Here is an 18,829-nt window from a genome sequence, read left to right on the forward strand (position 1 = left end):
AGTAAGATTGTAGTACATTTCCTTTGGGGCTTCCCAGGTGGTCCTATTGGTAAGGAACCCGCCTGCCAATGCAGGAGACATAAGAGATGCAGGTTCAATCCCTGGGTCAGGAAGATCTCCTGGAGAAGAGCGTGACTACCTGCTCCAGTGTTCTTGCCTGGAGAGTCCCCTGGACAGAGGAGCCCGGAGGACTATTGTCCATGGGCTTGCAAAGAGTCGGACAGGACAGAAGGGGCTGAGCATGCACACACGTCCTCTGGGCTGGCAGTGATGCAGTGGGGAGTATCAGCTCCCCAAGGGGTGTTTCCATCTTACAGGACAGGAAGTGGAGAACCGAGAAATACAAACGACTTGTCTGAGACAGTGGGGGAGATGAATCTTAGACTCCTGTCCGCACACAGGCCACATGCCTTAAAGCCACACGCCGTCACTCATCACCCTTATAAGTCTTGGGCTAGAGGCAGAGCCAGCGGAGGAACACCCCTGCAGAGTCACCTCTGAGGGCCTGAAAGCACGTGCCGCTAACAAAATCCCGACAGACGTGGTCTGCAAAATCCACACTTCGTGCTGGACTGACAAAGCTCCCCGTGCCCCCTGAGACGCCCACCGCTGCAGGCTGAACTTGCTCCTCCCGCTCCTTCACCCCGACCATAAAGTCCATCTATGAAGTTTGCTTCAGAAGGGCTCAGTGAGGTGCCCTCAGTGAGGTGCCCTCAGTGAGGAGCCAGGTCCACGCTGGCTCCCCAGCTCCTTGTCCTCTGGAGTGAATCTTCTCCCTTCTCTCTGGTGACTGAGTGCCCGTGGGCAGCTCAAGCCGGGCGGGCAGCCCTAGCCAGGCAGACTCACAGGACTAAAGCACAATCGGCCCACAGGAGTTGACACTCAGCTCCTTCGCTTTTCAGTGACAGATACAAATCAGGCCCCTGGCCAGCCTGGAGGTACCCGTCGCCGGCCGGAGAGGCAACGAGCTTTTGTCCTTGATGGTCACACGGCCACTGAAGGGACCAAAGAGACTGAGAGTATGGACCACACTGTGGAAGTCGCCGATTGACTTAGAAGAGGACAGCAGAGCAATCCAAGTTTGAGGTCGCTTTTCCCTCTCTATAAAACCCTTGCTAGAGCTGAGTCAAGAACAAAATTCCAAAAAATAGCCAGCATCTCCCTGGAGAAGGTAAACCACAGAAATGGGTGCTAGTATCTAGAAAAGGGGTTGTCTTCAGAGCAACGAGCATTACCGGTCTTGAGGGTTCTCAGAGGGTTGTATGCCTTCTACCTAAGCCCACCGGCACTTTGAGGATGCAAACGTGTTGGACACGTGGGTGCCCTCAGATGGCTCCTGTGAAAGCTAGATAATTAAGTGCAGGCCGACAAGCTTGCTTCACATGAGATTCAAATCATTATGCCCTTCTGGTCACAGACAAAAGGGATTATATTCCTGGTGCCTTAGGGAAGGAAATTTTATAGCATCTCATATTGGTACCACTGGTTAATAACCCTCTGTAGCCAAAAGAGAGAGAGAGAAATTAGGAAGAGATACCCTAGCAGACCTAGACAACTTGCCAGGCCTCCAGTAGGTAGAAACCAGGAACCAAGAGACTGGATTAGACTCCCAGTTTCACTTCCAAGCAGCAACACGAATTCAGACAAGTCCTTGAGACTCAGTTTCCTCATCTGTGAAACAGGACTATTACTTTCCCTACTTGGAGAAGGAAATGGCAACCCACTCCAGCAGTCTTGCCTGAGGAATCCCATGGACGGAGGAACCTGGTGGGCTGCAGTCCATGGGGCCGCAGGGAGTCGGACACGACTGAAGCGATTTAGCACACACGCACTTTCCCTATATATACCTCATGGAACTAGTGTGAAGCTCATAAGACACCTTGATACATATGGATTTTGACACGTTCCCTGTAAACAAGAGAAAGACATTCCAATTAAGGAGAAACCATCTCCCCCTTCCTCTCACTGGTGTGTCTAGGGATCCAGTGGGGTCCTGTAGTCAGCGTGGCTATTACTCATCTCTCCAGGACATAGCAGCTCCCAGAAGCCGAGGGATCCGGCAAACCAAGCAGCTGCTGAAGCAAGAAAAAGTAGCTGCTGAAAAGGCATTTCTTTAGGAGGTTAACACTCAGAAAGCCCTGGGTCGGAAGTCCTCTCTCTAGGCTGGTGATGAATTGAGGAGCAAGCATACATTTCCTTTGGTTAAAAAGGTAAAAATCTTACACTGATCTGAAAAGAAGACCCTGCTGTTTTCCTTGTGTAATTGCTGATTCAGACTCCAGGTTTACACATCGATCAGATGTGTCTGATTTTGGAAACAGAATGTGCTTCACACAAAAATCAGGTCAACAGCTAGCAATTAGAGCTGTGCATTAAGGGGTTCACCAGGCCTGCATTCAGCTGTGTGATGAGATTGAGAAAGACCTGATTCCTACCTGGACTTAATCAGACCCACTCTACCCTCTTGGGCTTCGCAGGTGGCGCAGTGGTAAAGAGCCCACCTGCCAGTGCGGGAGACGCAAGAGAAGAGAGCTTGATCCCTGTGTTGCAAAGCTCCCCTGGAGGAGGAAGTGGCACCCACTCCAGTCTTCCTGCCTGGAGAATCCCACGGACAAAGGAGCATGGCGGGCTACAGTCCACGGGGTCACACAGAGTTGGACGCGACCGAGCACGAGCACCCGCTACTCTCTTCCAAGAAGCTAGCTCCCAGCTCCAAGTACCTTTCTCCTGTTTATTTCTTCTTCTGCCGAGCTGTAGTGAGAGCCTGAGCTGTAGACCAAGGAGTGAGTTCTGGAAAGCTCCTCTTCCCACAGAGCTTATTTGAACTGCTTGGCTTTTGAGAGACTACAAGAAGCTTGGAGAGGATGAGTTCCTCTGAACAGGATGAGGAATACACATTTGGATTGGTTACCACTGCCTGGTGGAACACAGAGAAGACGAGTCAGGTCTTCGAATCTTACCCACTGCTGTGCAAGTTCCTGAAGGGGACGTGTGGAAGGGACAGGCCAGTGGTCGGCACGCCACTTGCTGGCCGGGTTTTTGGCCTTACACCCGCTGCTGCCTCCCAATCTGATATGCTGGTTGGGACCGCGAGTGAGCAGGAAGTCCGCTCCTGCTTAGGTCATGTGAAGACTTAAGCTCCACTCATCCTGTATGTTTCTTTCTCTTTAATACCTTGAAGACTTTTAAAGCATGGGTGTCCTCCCAAGTAAGAGAGTCCGGGGTCCAGCATCGAATTAAGAAAAAGAAGTGGTAGGAATAGAGATACAGCAGATTGTGTTGAGTTGTGTATATGGAAGTGTGTGTGCATGCTCAGTCCTGTCTGACTCCTTGTAACTCCATGGACTATAGCCCACCAGGCCTCTCTGTCCATGGGATTCTCCAGGCATGAATACAGGAGTGGGTTGCCATTTCCTCCTCCAGGGGATCTTCCCAACCTGAGGATCAAACCCATGACCCCTGTGTCTCCTGCCTTGCAGGCCAATTCTTTACCACCGACCCATCGGGGAAACCAATATGTATAGAGAAGGGATATAGAATTAAGAAAAATAGCCAACATATATGTACACATACACTCCAAAGATATATATATATATATTTATATAGATACTCCAAAGAGTCCAACACGCAAGAGATGACGTGCGGCAACAAAGCCAGAGCCTGCATTTCTGCTCTTGTCTTTGCTGCCTCACACCTCCACGCCATGGTCTAACCGTGTCCTGAATCCACATCAGAGCTTCTCAGTAGAGAATTTCAGGGAGGAGGAGGGTGGTAGGGATCTCACTGTTTGAGAGACCCCAAGAATTTGGCCTGATTTCTAAGAGCAGAGGAGCCCTGAGCAGGGGAAGGAAGATGAGCTTGTTTAGTACCCAGAGGAGGAAGACAAAAGCGCCGTCCCTGGCGGTTCCCATCGGAAGAGACCTGGTGAAAGAGGCAGATGGGAACGCCAGCAGAGCAGGAAACTAGAGTCCTCAAGGAGACCTAAGTAGGCGAGAAAAAGACTCATGAAACCGAAAGTATATAATATGAATTTTCATTTAAAAACTAAGCGTTTTCATTTAATTTTACACTCAGTCGCTTAATAACTTGTAGCAGTGAATGATCCCAGTCAAGAGTAACTTCAGAGGAGCTGCGTCGTGGCACAGATAAAACTCAGAAAGACAGAAATGACAGGGCAAAGTGCAGAAACTTGCAGGCAGGTCCAGAGGGCCTTGCACGTGGAGAAGAGGAGGTCTAGATGGAGAAGGAACGGAGAGAAGGGCGTCAATAATCAAATAAGTAGTAGAGAAAACAGCTCCTTGTCTGAGGAAGGACTTGAGTCGGCAGATTGCAAGGGCGCACTGAGTTGCAGAGAGCGGAAAAGACAGTGCTCCTGGCGAAACCCCTGCATCCCAGGGACAAAGCCGGGGCGCTCAGTTAACTTTCCCATCAAGGTCCATGCACTTTAGCAACCTCAGAACCAGGGAGCTTGTTAAAAATCGGATTCCAGAACTTCTGAATCATATCCTCTGGTAGGTTTGGGGAAACTAAGCAGCTCAACGTGTGGAGCCCCAGGAGGAGGGCGAGAGGTGGTGGAAGGGTGCTCTTGGGAAATGTCCTGAGTATTGAACGATAGGTGACCCCGCCCACCTGAGTCTAAGCGCTCCTCCCGAGTGAACTGTTGCAAATTCTCAGGCACGTGAACACACACACACACACACACACACACACAATTGCACTCCATAGTACTGTTCTATTTAGGGAAACTCGCGGGAACTGATATAAATAACTTCACAGCTCTTTTTTCTTTATTTAAAAAATGTTCCAACCTTGGCCCTGAATTTTGAAAAGTGAAAGAAAAACAAAGCTGAATAATCTAACAAAACCTCTTCCCTTTTTTTAACGTTTCTTTCTGTGGGCGCGCAGCACGCAGCATGTAGTACCGGAGTTCCCCACCAGGGGTCGAACTCGTGCCCCCTGCTGTGGACGCACAGTCTTATCCCCCGGAGCCGGGGAAGACCCCCAGACCACCTTCCTCACTGTCACCGACCCAACGTCCTTACAGGGTACAAAGCCGAGGCAGCTGCCACACAACTACACTTTGACTCTCAACTGCGCTGACACCATTATGTTTCTCTGGAAAGAGTTGATCAAAAAAAACTTGAACCCATAGCTGGTCTCATAGCCATCTTCTCTACTTACAAAGATCATCTGGATTTAGGCAATAGCCATTTAAATCTCAATAAATGAGATATAATTTATGTGCAATAAAATACACCTATTTAAAATGTGCAATTTGATGAATGCATTCACCTGTGAAACCATCGCTAAGTCACTTCAGTTGTCTGACTCTTTGCAACCCTGTGGACTATAGCCCACCAGGCTCCTCTGCCCATGGGATTCTCCAGGTAAGAACACTGGAGTGAGCTGCTGTGCCCTCCTCCAGGGCTGAAGTCATTACCACATGTATGCATGGAACAGCTTCATCATCCTAAAGGTTTCCTTGGCCCCTTTGCAGACCACTCCTCTCTCCATCCTTCAGTTCAGTTCAGCTCCGTCGCTCAGTCATGTCCAACTCTTTGGGACCCCATGAATTGCAGCACGCCAGGCCTCCCTGTCCATCACCAACTCCCGGAGTTCACTCAAACTCATGTCCATCGAGTTGGTGATGCCATCCAGTCATCTCATCCTCTGTCATCCCCTTCTCCTCCTGCCCCCAATCCCTCCCAGCATCAGGGTCTTTTCCAATGAGTCAACTCTTCGCATGAGGTGGCCAAAGTACTGGAGTTTCAACTTTAGCATCATTCCTTCCAAAGAACACCCAGGACTGATGTCCTTTAGGATGGACTGGTTGAATCTCCTTGCAGTCCAAAGGGCTCTCAAGAGTCTTCTCCAACACAACAGTTTAAAAGCATCAGTTCTTTGGCGCTCAGCTTTCTTCACAGTCCAACTCCCACATCCATACATGACCACTGGAAAAACCATAGCCTTGACTAGATGAACCTTTGTTGGCAAAGTAATGTCTCTGCTTTTGAATATTCTGTCTAGGTTGGTCATAACTTTCCTTCCAAGCTTAGGCAAACACTGATCTGCTTTCTGTTACACAGATTAGTCTGCATATTCTTTACATAAATGGAATCATACAGCATACTGGTTTTCTAGATCTGCAGCAACAAATTCCCACAGACAGGATGGCTTAAAACAACAGAAATTCCTTCTCTCACAGCTCTGGAGGCCAGAAGTCCTAGGTCAAGGTGTCCCTGGGGCCTGGATCCCTCTGGAGTTTCAAGGGCTGGTCTTTCCCTGCGTGCCGGCTGTCTGGGGCTCCCACGGCTCCCTGGCTTGGCAGCATCACTCCATTCTCTGGCTCCATCTTCACACGGTCCTCCCTGTGCATCTGTGCCCAGTGTCTTTTCTGCTATGACACTCTAAATCCAGGATTACGACATCTTGAGATCCTTAATTACGTCTGCAAAGACACTGTATCCAGATAAGGTCACCAAAGAGAAAATCCCAGTTCTCCTCCTGTTTCTCCTTTCTGACATGACCCCACGCTCACCACACCTCTGACAGCAGGTGTGTGGGGGCTTTTCCTCGCTAAAAGCAATTCTCCACAACACCAGCTGGGTGTTCTACAGTTCAGTTCAGTTCAGTCGCTCAGTCGTGTCTGACTCTTTGCGACCCCATGAACTGCAGCACGCCAGGCCTCCCTGTGCATCACCAACTCCCGGAGTTCACCCAAAGTCATGTCCATTGAGTCGGTGATGCCATCCAGCCATCTCATCCTCTGTCGTCCCCAGTGTCACGCAATTCTGACACTCTCTGCCTGGATCCCACAGGTTAAGGTCAGTCCTACAAGACCACCCACTTCACATGCCAATCACAGGTTCAGACTACCACCTCTGCTCTGACCAATGGGCTAAAAGTCAAAGGCTCCAGCGAGGGACTTCTCCGGTGGTTCAATGCCAGTGCAAGGGACACAGGTTCACTCCCTGGTCCGGGAGGATTCTGCACGCCTCGGGCAACTAAGCTGGTGTGCCCCAACTAGTGAGCCCGTGCTCCGCCACCAGAGAAACCACAGCTAGAGAGCAGACCCTGCTCACTGCAGCTAGAAAAAGCCTAAGTGAAGGAATGAAGACTTGGACAGCAGTTGAAAAAAAAGGCTCCTATGACCTCTCCTTTGGTTTGATGAGCTGCTCAGGCAGCTCACAGAACTCAGTGATCCCATTTACTCACTCTCTACCAGGTTATTATAAAAGGATGCAGCAAAGGATACCGATGAACAGCCAAGTGGAAGAGACACAGCGGGCAAAGTGTACGGAGAGCGGGTGGAGCGTCCACGTGCTCTCCCGGCGTCTCCAGCCCCGGCCCTCCATGTGCTCAGCAGCCTGGGGCCCCTGAAGCCTGTGCCCTGGGGACTGCTATGGGGGCGTCATCACATAGGAATGGTTGATTATCCGCTCCATTGTGAGCTCCTCTCTCTGGAGACTGAGAGATGGGGCTGAAAATTCTAGGCTTCTGAGGACGGCTTGGGGTTTCTGTAACCAGCCCCAATCCAGAAGCCCACCCAGGTCTGAAAATTCTAGGCTTCTGAGGATGGCTTGGGGTTTCTGTAACCAGCCCCTATCCAGAAGCCCACCCAGGTCACCTCATTAGAGCAAAAGACATTTTGATCATCCAGGAAATTCCAAGGGATTTCAGAGCTCTGTGTCAGGAACAGGGTCAGAGATCAAGAAGAACAAAAGATGCTCCATTTTTTAATACATTATACATACTATATATATATATATATATATGAAAGATTTTCTTCTACGCTTCATAAAGAACACAACAACAAAAAGAGACAGAGAAGTTGGAAAACATAAACTAAATGAAATGAGACCACGGATTATGAAATAGAAAAAGTAAATAAACTAGATAAAAGTGAAAGATCATCATGTGGTCTAGTTGTTCTTTAACACGGCTGTTCACTGGAAATGCAAGAAGATGTTCCAGTTTTCTTTTCCTTGCTTGTGCATAGCAACATGACTCAGGTAATATATGTATATATTAACTGAATTATGATATATATATATTATTTTTCAGATTGTTTTACATTATTTGTTATTGCAAGATATTGAATATCGTTCCCTGTGTAATACAGTAGGTCCCTGTTATTAATTTTATACATAGTAGCATGTATCTGTTAATCCCAAACTCCTAACTTACTTCTCCCCCCAACCCAGGGCTCTTATCAGTTAGGAAATTACAAAGCTTTTAGGAGCTTTGTGCCAGAAGCCAGAGCAGAGACCAATATATATGTTCTATTATCTCAGTCACATCTCCAGGCCCCAGGGGTGAGGCCTGGGACATAGCCTTGCTGGATATGGTCAGTCTCGTTACCTCCTCCCCTGCGGATGGGCGCCTGGATTCTTTTCAGTTTCTGACTATTTCTAATAAAACAGCTATGACCACGTGTGTACAAGCCTTTACACACATATGTGTCCATTCCTTTTGGTAAACGTGCTTTGCCTAAGTGTGGATCTAACTTTAAACAAAACTGCAAGAGCTTTCCCAAACTGATTGCACTATTCTCCCTCCCATCAGCAGGGCATGAAATTCTACTTGCTTCACACCCTAACCCAAACTTGGTGCTTGTAATGTCAGTCTTTTTAAATTTAAACCATTTGAGTGGGTGTGTAGTGATGTTTTCATTGTGGCTTTTATTTACATGTCCCTGATGACTAAGGATGGTGAATATCTTTCATGAGCTTATTAACTATTCATACATTTTATGAAAGCTCTGTCTAAACCCTTGGCCTATTTTTAATCGAAGTTTGTCTTCTTAGTATTGTAAACATTACTTTTTGAAATTTTTTTTCCTAACAAGTATGAACAAAACTATTGTTTTAATTTGGGAGCTTAGAAAGCTCTGCCAAACAATTAACAGCTCAGCAGAGACGTTATCTGAACCGGAGAGAAATTCTGTCTTGAGCACCACTGGTGATACCGTGAACAGAAGAGCTGCCCATCTGTGATCAGAGAGCTGGAATACAGGGCCTCTGCTGTACTCCTGACTCCCTCAGCTCTAAACAGGTCACACACATCCTTGGACCTCCATCTCTTCATCTATAAAATAAGGAGCCCGCACTAAAGTAATCAAGTTTTCTTCAAGGCCCAGCATGCATTGCTGTTGTTCAGTCGCTCAGTCGTGTCCGACTCTTTGCAACCCCATGGACTGCAGCACACCAGGCTTCCCTGTCCTTCACTATCTCCCGAAGCTTTCTCACTCATGTCCATCGAGTCGGTGATGCCATCCAACCATCTCGTCCTCTATCATCCCCTTCTCCTCCTGCCCTCAATCTTTCCCAGCATCAGGGTCTTTTACAACCCAACATGTATTGGATTGGCCCAAAATTTCACTCAGGTTTTTCTGTAAGGTGTTATAGAAAAACCCGAATGAAGTTTTGGGCCAACCCAAACAAGTGGTTCCTTCTGATAAATGTCTAAAATAGCCACAAAGGTCCTTCAAAATATGTTATATTTGAAAGCTAAATAAACCATTTTTAAAAATTCATTGGGCCTCCCTGAAGAGGAAATCTTAATTCAAGAAAGATGAAAGAGTTATCTGTGTGGAGTGGCAGATATCAACACGTTTAGATGATCCTTGTGAAGTTAGTCTCTAATGAGTAAGGTCCGTATCAGTGAAAACATCAAGCCAGCAGTTGTGGTGTGTCTTGCAGCCTTTAATTACAGCACTGAACGATGGATTGGAGCATGTCACACACCGTGTCCCAAATGGTAGCAGCAGCATATTCAAGCATGAGAACAGACGAATACATACAAGGCACGAACACACTTAACGTTTCTAATTGTACAGAGTCTTTCCTCTGGAAATATTTCTGATGTCTTTCAAATATACTGTCTCAAGTGAACTTACAAAACAGAAAGAGACTCCCAGACTTGGAGAACGAGTTTATGGTTGCTCGGGGGATGGATCGGGAGAAGAGCTAGTTAGGGAGTTTGGGATGGACAGGTACACATTGCTATATTTAAAATGGATCACCAAAAAGGGCCTTCTCTATCCCCTACTGTACAGGGAATTCTGCTCAACGTTATGTGGCAGCCTGGATGGGAGGGGAGACTAGGGGAAGACAGATACATATATGGGTTTCCCTGGTGGCTCAGATGGTAAAGAATCTGCCTGGAATGCAGGAGGCCTGGTTTCAATCCCTGGGCAGAGAAAATCTCCTGGAGAAGGGAATGGCTACCCGGGAATACTCAGTATTCTTGCCTGGAGAATTCCATGGACTGTACATATATATGTATGGCTGTGTTCCTTCTCTGTTCACCCGAAACTATCACAGCATTGTTTGTTAATCAGCTATACCCCAATACAAAATAAAAAGTTTAGAGAGGGAAAAAATACTGCCAACTTTTGAAACATTTTAGTAAAATATTCTCCTTTAAAAAAGAATGTTGTTTACCACTCAGATGAGCTCACATAAGCCTGGGAGGTTAATGCTATTGAATATCTCCTATGGCCATAAGTGAACTGCTTTTTCCGAAAGTGGTGATAAGCATGGTTTATGTAGACTTGCTCTCTGCTCCCCTTTGTCACAAAGGACGCAGCTGCAAATGACAGCTCTAGGGTCAGGGCTGTATTTTTGGCCACTGGATAATGGTTCATATGAAGCAACTGATCTGGGTGATGACTGGACCCGTAATTCTGATATCAAGTCAGAATTATACCACTTAGGTTAAAGGCCGTTTGGCCGACACTCCTTGGATCTCATTAGCACCATGCTCTACTCATCAGAACTTGCCAACTGAAACTACGAAGTTAGATATTATATGATGATAAAGTGGACAATTCAAAACACATCTCCTCTGATCAGCCTATCAGGAATCTGACCTTCTGCTACGGCAATAAGAATCCATAGCATTTCCTCCTTGTTAAGCGCCCAGGCCATGGTTTGGGAGCATTTAGTTTTGAGCTCAATTTAGATCTTGTCTTAATTTTAGGTTTGAAGGGCAAGTGTCAGAAAGAGGCAACCAAGTGTACCCATAGCTACAAGGATATAGCAACAACTTCAGAGTCTTTAGGTGAAATCTTAAAGTCCACAAAAAGATGTTTCTCCAAGAAAATTTGAGTGACAATGTCTTTCCTGGGCTTGTTTTGCTAATCAATTTATGTCTAGAAACATTATTTTCTTTATTTCTGTCTTTATCACCACAATCCTCATTTTTTCCAACATTGTACTATGAAGAATTTCAAACACACAGTAAAATTGAAGGAATTTTAGTAAATACTTATCACCTAGATTGTACTATTAATGTTTTACTCTGCCTGCCTTATCACATATCTATCCACCTAACCATTCCTCTATGCATTCTTCATATTTTTTTATATACTTCAAAGTAAACTATAGACATGAGCCCATAACCTCTTTTTTGGGAGCCTGTAGAATCTTAGTTCCCTGTCCAGAGACCAAACCCACTCACCCGGCAGTGAAGCATGGATTCGTAACCCCGGGACAGCCAGGAAGTTCAATACCCTCATTTTTAGGTCTTCTTTTTCTCTTCCCTGTCAAGTTTTGGTCAGTTTTCATTGAAGGGTTTTTTTTTTTTTTTTTTTCCTCTCTAAGGATAATTTTTAAAATGGATGTACACAGAATTCTAGAAGTAGAAAGTTCTGTCTATACCAATCCTGGTGCCCCAGTTCTGAGTTTGAGTTGGTTACTGCACGTTTTCTCCTCTTTGCCTCTCATCCAAGCGAAAAAGAAGCCCCCGCCACTGACACTTGGTTACTTTTATCTTCCAAAAATGAGAAAGCTGAACAACCTTCCAAAAGAAAACAGAAGTCCGTCATCTGCCCTTGCTATTAAAGATCTATTTATACATCTAAGAACATTCTTTGTCAAACAATAGCATTCTGTTTCTCCCCTTATTGTTTTCCCCAGTTTCGGATACCAGTTCATTGCTAGGAGCAATGTTGACATCAAGTGTTAGAAAGACTTCCAGACACTAGTTAAGAATTCTATTTAAATGTGGCAGAGAGAAAAAAAATGTATCTCTGTCTCCTCCTGAAACACCATCAATATATAAGCAAAGGTATTAAAAGAAGAATGAAGTCAGAAGTACACGAAGAGCAGGAGAAAGGAGGAAAGCCGACGATAGATGCCACCAAGCTTGGGAGGATTAAAAACGAACCGAGGGAGGAAATCCATTTAGCCAAACGGAGGGAGCATAAATCCACCTGTCCTGAGAGAAGGCAGTGATGAGAAACAAGACAGTTTGCTTTGCAAACTCAGGAAAGATCCGGGCGTGGGTGCACAGGGCGCCTCAGAAAGCTGTGTGAAGCTTAAGCCACTGGAGGTTTATTCCAGGTTTACACACGTGTTCATCGCAAGTCAGCCAAGGGCTCACGTCTCCTCACTCAGGATGCAGGCTGGTGGAAGAGCCACGACCTTCACCTCTGCTAGGTAGAAAGGAAGAGAGCTCTGATGTGTCTCACAGTAGCAGCCCATAAGACACTCTTCCCCAGGACCAGGAGAGGCTGAAGTCCCCCTCCATGGAACCACGTGGCTAGTGAAATCAAGTTTCTCCCTTAACGTGTATGTGGGAGATACTTCATAGCAATGTTTTAAAAATTGTGTGTGTAAACAATGGCAGTTGGAAGTGACGTTTTTGTTTGTAACTAGTGAAATCAGACATTTATTTAACATTCACTGTTCTAAGGAACATGCCCACCACTATAGAGGAAAAGGATAAATAACTGCCACCAAGATGAGCACGTGTTGCTCTATAAAAGATCAACTGGAATTTTCAAAAACCTGCTGTAAGAGAACAAAGTGATTAAAAGATCAGGAGGTAGTTTTATACATTTGAATTCAAAAGCATGTTTTCCTGTTCCTGTCCCAGGGTGACGTTTTTGCCGGTAACTCCCTGGAATCTAGTCCTAATTTACATTTGTGCGCAAAACCACCAAGCACAGCAAGCTTAATAAAGCTGGAAAAAGACAGCATGGCCTGTCTTAAATGGACTCAACTTTGTATTGAGTCATGTCTCTGATGAACTTTTTTTCAGCCTGGTGGAAGTCCACCTCAAGTGGCCCGCTGCTCCCCTCCTCTCCCTCCTAATGCGCTGGGTGTGAGTTCACCTGGTGAAACTTGCCGTAAAGGTGTGAAAACAGGAAAGTTGTTCTACTGGGAGAAACAAAGGAAAGAAAGAAAAGTAACATTGAAGGGATATAGAAGAAAACGACTTTCAGCTTCAAATTAGAAAAAAAAAAAAAAGTGGGTTCAGACATGAAATAGTGTTTCCATTTCCAGCCCTGGTGGTTTAACTTGGGTAGATTAATGTACTGGGAGTGATATCTTTGGTTTATCATCCATGGAGAGGTAATTTTAAAAATCTTTGACCTTGTCAGTTTGGGGGTCGCTTCAAGTTGGAAGTGTTGCTTCCGCTATGTCACCTCCAATTTTCAGGAATCTTTCTTGCCCAGGTATGTTGCCCTTGCAGATTTTCAGTATTTATTGCAGGTCGTTTTCTTCCAACTATGATTCTGCCATCCATGTGAATCTTTCATCCATTTTCCCACTTGTAAAATACATCCTCTTTTTCACTAAAGGGACTCTACCTTTTAGATAATAGTGTAAAGCGAATGGGAAGAGAACTAACATCAATTACATTTAGCGTGCTCTCAACAATGCCCTAGGCGCTTCAGGCAGGAGCTCGCTTAACACTTATCACAGCGAACACGCAGTACAAACCAGCGAGGTTAACAGAAGATACACAGGACATCACGTACCAATGCATATATACGGGAGCTAGAAACGCGAGACTGACGCACCGACTTGTAGGGAAGGAATGGAGACGGAGAGGAGAGAACTGACTTGTGAGCATAGCAGGGAAGGGAGAGGGTGGGACGAATTGAGAAAGTAGCATCGCCACATACGCACTCCCGAGTGTAAAACAGACAACCAGGGGGAAGCTGCGGAACCACCGCGGAGCCCCGCCCTGTGCTCCGTGACACTCTAGAGGGCCGCGGGGCTCAAGGCGGAGGGGCATGCACACATGTATGTGGCTATGGCTGACTTCCGTTGCTATATGCCAGAAACCAACACACTGTAAAGCAATTATCTTCCAATTAAAAAAAACAAACAAACAAACATAGAGCAGTGACTTAAGCCCAGGTTCAATTTCAAAGACTTTCATTAGAAAAAACTTTTTTTAAAAAAACCTATATACCACACTTGTCCTATGAATATTTCTAAATTTAACATCCTTGAGAAAATATACAGCTGTACTGAAAATATTTTGCATTCACAACAAGGTATTTTCCCTTCATAGATTATTTTTCCAGCAGCATTTGTTGAAAAGCTACCCTTCTCCCATTGATTTGCCTTTTCACCTTTGTCAAAAATCCATTGATTACACGTGTGTGTATTCCTGGGTTATCTATTTTGTTCCATTGATCTAAATGCTTATTCCCTTACCAATACCACACTTTTGGTGTCTGTAGCTATATAATAAGTCTTGAAACTGGCAAAGTGATTCCTCCAAATTTATTCTTCTCTTTCAAAATTGTCTTAGATATTCTAGTTCATTTGCTTTTCCATACATATTTTAAAATAATCTTGTCTGCATATCTACAAAAAATCTTGCTGGATTTTTGACAAGAAAAGTATTAAAACTATATGTCAATTTGGGAAGAACTGACATTTTTCTTATATTATACCTTCCGATCCATAAACACAAAAATATCTCTTTCTTTGGTGTTTTGTAGTTTTTAGCATACAAGCCCACAAGTCCTTTACATATTTTGTTAGATATAAACCTAAATATTTCACTTACTCTTGCTTCTTTAATAATAAATTATTGTTAGTATAACTTTATCATCATTAATTTAGCTGTGGTTTACTTAGTTACTCCTTAAGCAAAAATCATAAATTGGACTCCCTTTGGGAAAAATTCAGCCCATAGAAAATTTTAATGAGGAGAGATTTTCCATTTTAAAAGTCCACATTTCTATCTTCTCTTGAGAACTGTGGAAATCTGATAACACTGGGCCTCATTTTTCTACTCAGCAACAATTAGCTGGAGCTGTATCATGTCCCAAGTGGTGCTAGTGGTAAAGAAGCTGCCTGCCAATGCAGGAGACGTAAAAGATGAGGGTTTGATCCCTGCGTCAGGAAGATCCCCTGGAGGAGGGCATGGCAACCCTCTCCAGTATTCTTGCCTGGAGCATCCCATGGACAGAAGAGCCTGTGGGGACAGAAGAGCCTGTAGTCCATGGGGTCACGAAGAGTCAGATGCTACTGAAGTGACTTAGCAGGCATATCGGGTCCATCCCTACGAGAGGCAGGCTTTCTAGTTAACCACAGTCTCCACCAAGGCCAGTGAATGTGTGTGCACTTATGCTTGGCCTAATTTCCTTGTTTGTTACTGTCCTGGCTCTGGTAGCCTACTGAGATTCCACTTCTGCATTAAATTGAGTGGTGATACATGTTGGCATCAACAATACCTTTGGTTTATTAATTGGCTTTCATAGGTTACTTACAGGGCACAGAATGTGTTAATCATCCATACTCTTATGTATTTACTAAGCTACTGTGTTTATATTTATTCTCCTCACCCCCAAATCTCCTTATTTCATGACACTTCATCATCACCAACTATTTCTCCCAACAGGGAAAGCAGAGTAAGTGTGGTCTCAGAACAGATGAAAGACTAGAGTGGAGGGACTTTCCTGGTGGCCCAGTGGTTGAGAATCTGCTTTGCAACACAAAGGACGCAGGTTCAATCCCTGGTCGGTGGATTAGAGCCCACATGTCGAGGGGCCCCGGAGCCTGAGAGCGGCAACCACTGAGCCTGCGCTCCAGAACCCGAGTGCGCAGGGAGAGCCAGCACACGAAAAAAGACGAGCGGAGACGGAGGAGCCCGCCCTAGGAGTCTTCCCTGTGTGAGCTCTTCTCCAGGGGCTGATGTTTTGTGAGAGAGACTTGCCGGGCAGAGGTGAGCCCCTTGTAAACGAAGGCCATTTTTCTCAGAGTGCTTTTTCAGCTCTGAACTCGTACTTGTGAATGTACTTGTGAATTTCCCAAGAATTTATCTTGAGATAATGGGGTTTCCCTTCAAAGTTGCATTAAGAAGATTCTCAATTGTTCTCCCAGAAGTGAGAAAAGTACGTTCCCTCCGCTTACCTAGACTGTTCATTCGAGCAAGTGACAGGGTTAGCCTAGTCCCCATTCAACCTCTCAGCACCATCCACGCACAGCCAGGGAGGAGAGTTCAGTTTTAATATCCCACTTTTCCTAATCCATTATCCATGATAATCCACTGCGTCCCCTGGGTACTTAATCATCAAAGCACCGTAAACCTCTTTTTGAAGATCAAATGGTTCTTTAATCCATTTACTTACAGTACCCTCAGTTATAGAAAATTAATCCGAAGGGTAAGTGGGCCACTATTCCAAGTTTCTTATGGCTCCTGTTAACAAGGTAACAAATCGGTAATGGCTTTTGTGCCAGGTGAGTCAGAATGAGGTGCAAATCACCTTGGTTGGTTGCTTTTCCCTGCACTCTTCAGTCAGACTTAGCTCTTACTGCCTCCTTGGCCTTGCCTGCCTTCCCAGAATCCCATCGATGAATTAACGACACTCAGCCAGCCTGAGAGCTAATTGGACTTTCAACCTTCCAGTGAGGGTGCCATTAATTCTCATCTTCCCTTCTGCATCAGGTTAGCGGAAACCGTTTAGAGACATCACCCTAGGTCTTTGAACTCTTAAAGAAGTAAGAAAGCAGTAATTTTCATTAAGCAAAGCACCGTGTTCCAGGCTAATTTTCCTCATGTCCTCTTCCCTCAGTACTGAGGAACTGTATCAGGTGACCCCCAAGTGGCCACAGACACCTCCTACTGGGAAGCCTCTCACCCTCAAGAATACTCCACGGTCATTACTACAACTCCCTCTACATTTTTTTAGTTACTCGGTTTAAGAGAAAAAAATAATCATTTTTGAGCCACTCAATAGTAGAAATTGAGATTTCATATTAACTAGAAATTCAATGTTCATATTATCCTTTATAAGGCTTTTCCTTTGCCAGAGGAGCTGGTTTAACTTGAACATTAAAAAAATAATAATAACACCTGACTCTGATCACGGGAAGAGGCCATTTAATTATTCATTATGCAGTAACTAAGTGTTCTTTAGTTGTGAAAAAAATGCCTTCTAAATAAAAACCTATTCACAGGATGGATAAAACCACTACATTTTCCCTGCCCTTTCCGAGTGTGTATTCAACACAAGGTTTCTTCATGTGAATTACATATATATAAGCACATTTATGGGCTCCCCTCTGGCACTAGTGGTAAAGAACCTGCCTGCCAATGCAGAGATGAACAGATGTGGGCTCGATCCCTGGGTCAGGAAGATCCTCTGGAGAAGGAAATGGCAACCCACTCCAGTATTCTTGTCTGGAAAATCCCACGGACAGAGGAACCGGCAGGCTACAGTCCATGGGGTCACAAAGAGTCGGACATGACTGAAGCAGCTGAGCATACAAGCGCATTTATACATCAGGTCAGATCAGATCAGTCGCTCAGTCGTGTCCGACTCTTTGCGATCCCATGAATTGCACCACGCCAGGCCTCCCTGTCCATCACCACCTCCCAGAGTTCACTCAAACTAACGTGTATCAAGTCGGTGATGCCATTCAGCCATTTCATCCTCTGTCGTCCCCTTCTCCTGAAGCTCCCAATCCCTCCCAGCATCAGAGTATTTTCCAACGAGTAAACTCTTTGCCTGAGGTGGCCAAAGTACTGGACTTTCAGCTTTAGCATCATTCCCTCCAAAGAAATCCCAGGGCTGATCTCCTTCAGAATGGACTGGTTGCATCTCCTTGCAGTCCAAGGGACTCTCAGGAGTCTTCTCCAACATCACAGTTCAAAAGCATCAATTCTTCAGCACTCAGCCTTCTTCACAGTCCAACTCTCACATCCATACATGACCACAGGAAAAACCATAGCCTTGACTAGATGAACCTTCGTTGGCAAAGTAATGTCTCTGCTTTTGAATATGCTGTCTAGGTTGGTCATAACTTTCCTTCCAAGGAGTAAGCGTCTTTTAATTTCATGGCTGCAGTCACCATCTGCAGTGATTTTGGAGCCCAGAAAAATAAAGTGTGACACTGTTTCCAGTTTCCCCATCTATTTCCCATGAAGTGATGGGACCGGATGCCATCATCTTCGTTTCTGAATGTTGAGCTTGTATAAATTCATATTTATATATATATATGTATAAGCACATTTATACTTACATAATACATATGTATAACTGCATGTGTATAAATGGGAGGAAGACAAAGAATGATAAACTCAGGGACCTAAGAAGAAAGAATATGTGTGAGAGTAAAGCAGCCCATGGGAAAAATGCTGTAGACCGAGCAATGAGTTTGGTGGGTGATGGGAGTAGGCAGGGGGCGGGGCGCTTATCAAGATGAACTGACTTCTGTGGACTGAAACCCAGGCAGTTAATCATTCAGCAGTTGTGTCTCCTGCCAGAGATGGGCTCAGTCTAGCTCAAGATGCAAGCAGGACACAGAGAAAGAAGAAATGATGCTTTTTCAGCAAGAAAGTCAGTTATAAACTCTCCTCGGAGCTGATGGGAGAATCAGGAGAAGCCAGATGCAAACACAAGGACATACGAACTGAACTGAATGTTTTTGTCCCTTGGACATCCACGTATTGAAATCCTTTCCCCCAACGTGATAGTATTTGGAGATGGGGTCCTTGGAAGGCCACTGGGATTCGATGGGGTCACGAGGATGAAGGCTCCAAGATGGAATTAGTGCCCTTATAATAAGAGACA

This window comes from Bubalus kerabau, chromosome 21, assembly GCF_029407905.1.
Source record: "Bubalus kerabau isolate K-KA32 ecotype Philippines breed swamp buffalo chromosome 21, PCC_UOA_SB_1v2, whole genome shotgun sequence".
Taxonomy (NCBI): Eukaryota; Metazoa; Chordata; class Mammalia; order Artiodactyla; family Bovidae; genus Bubalus; species Bubalus kerabau.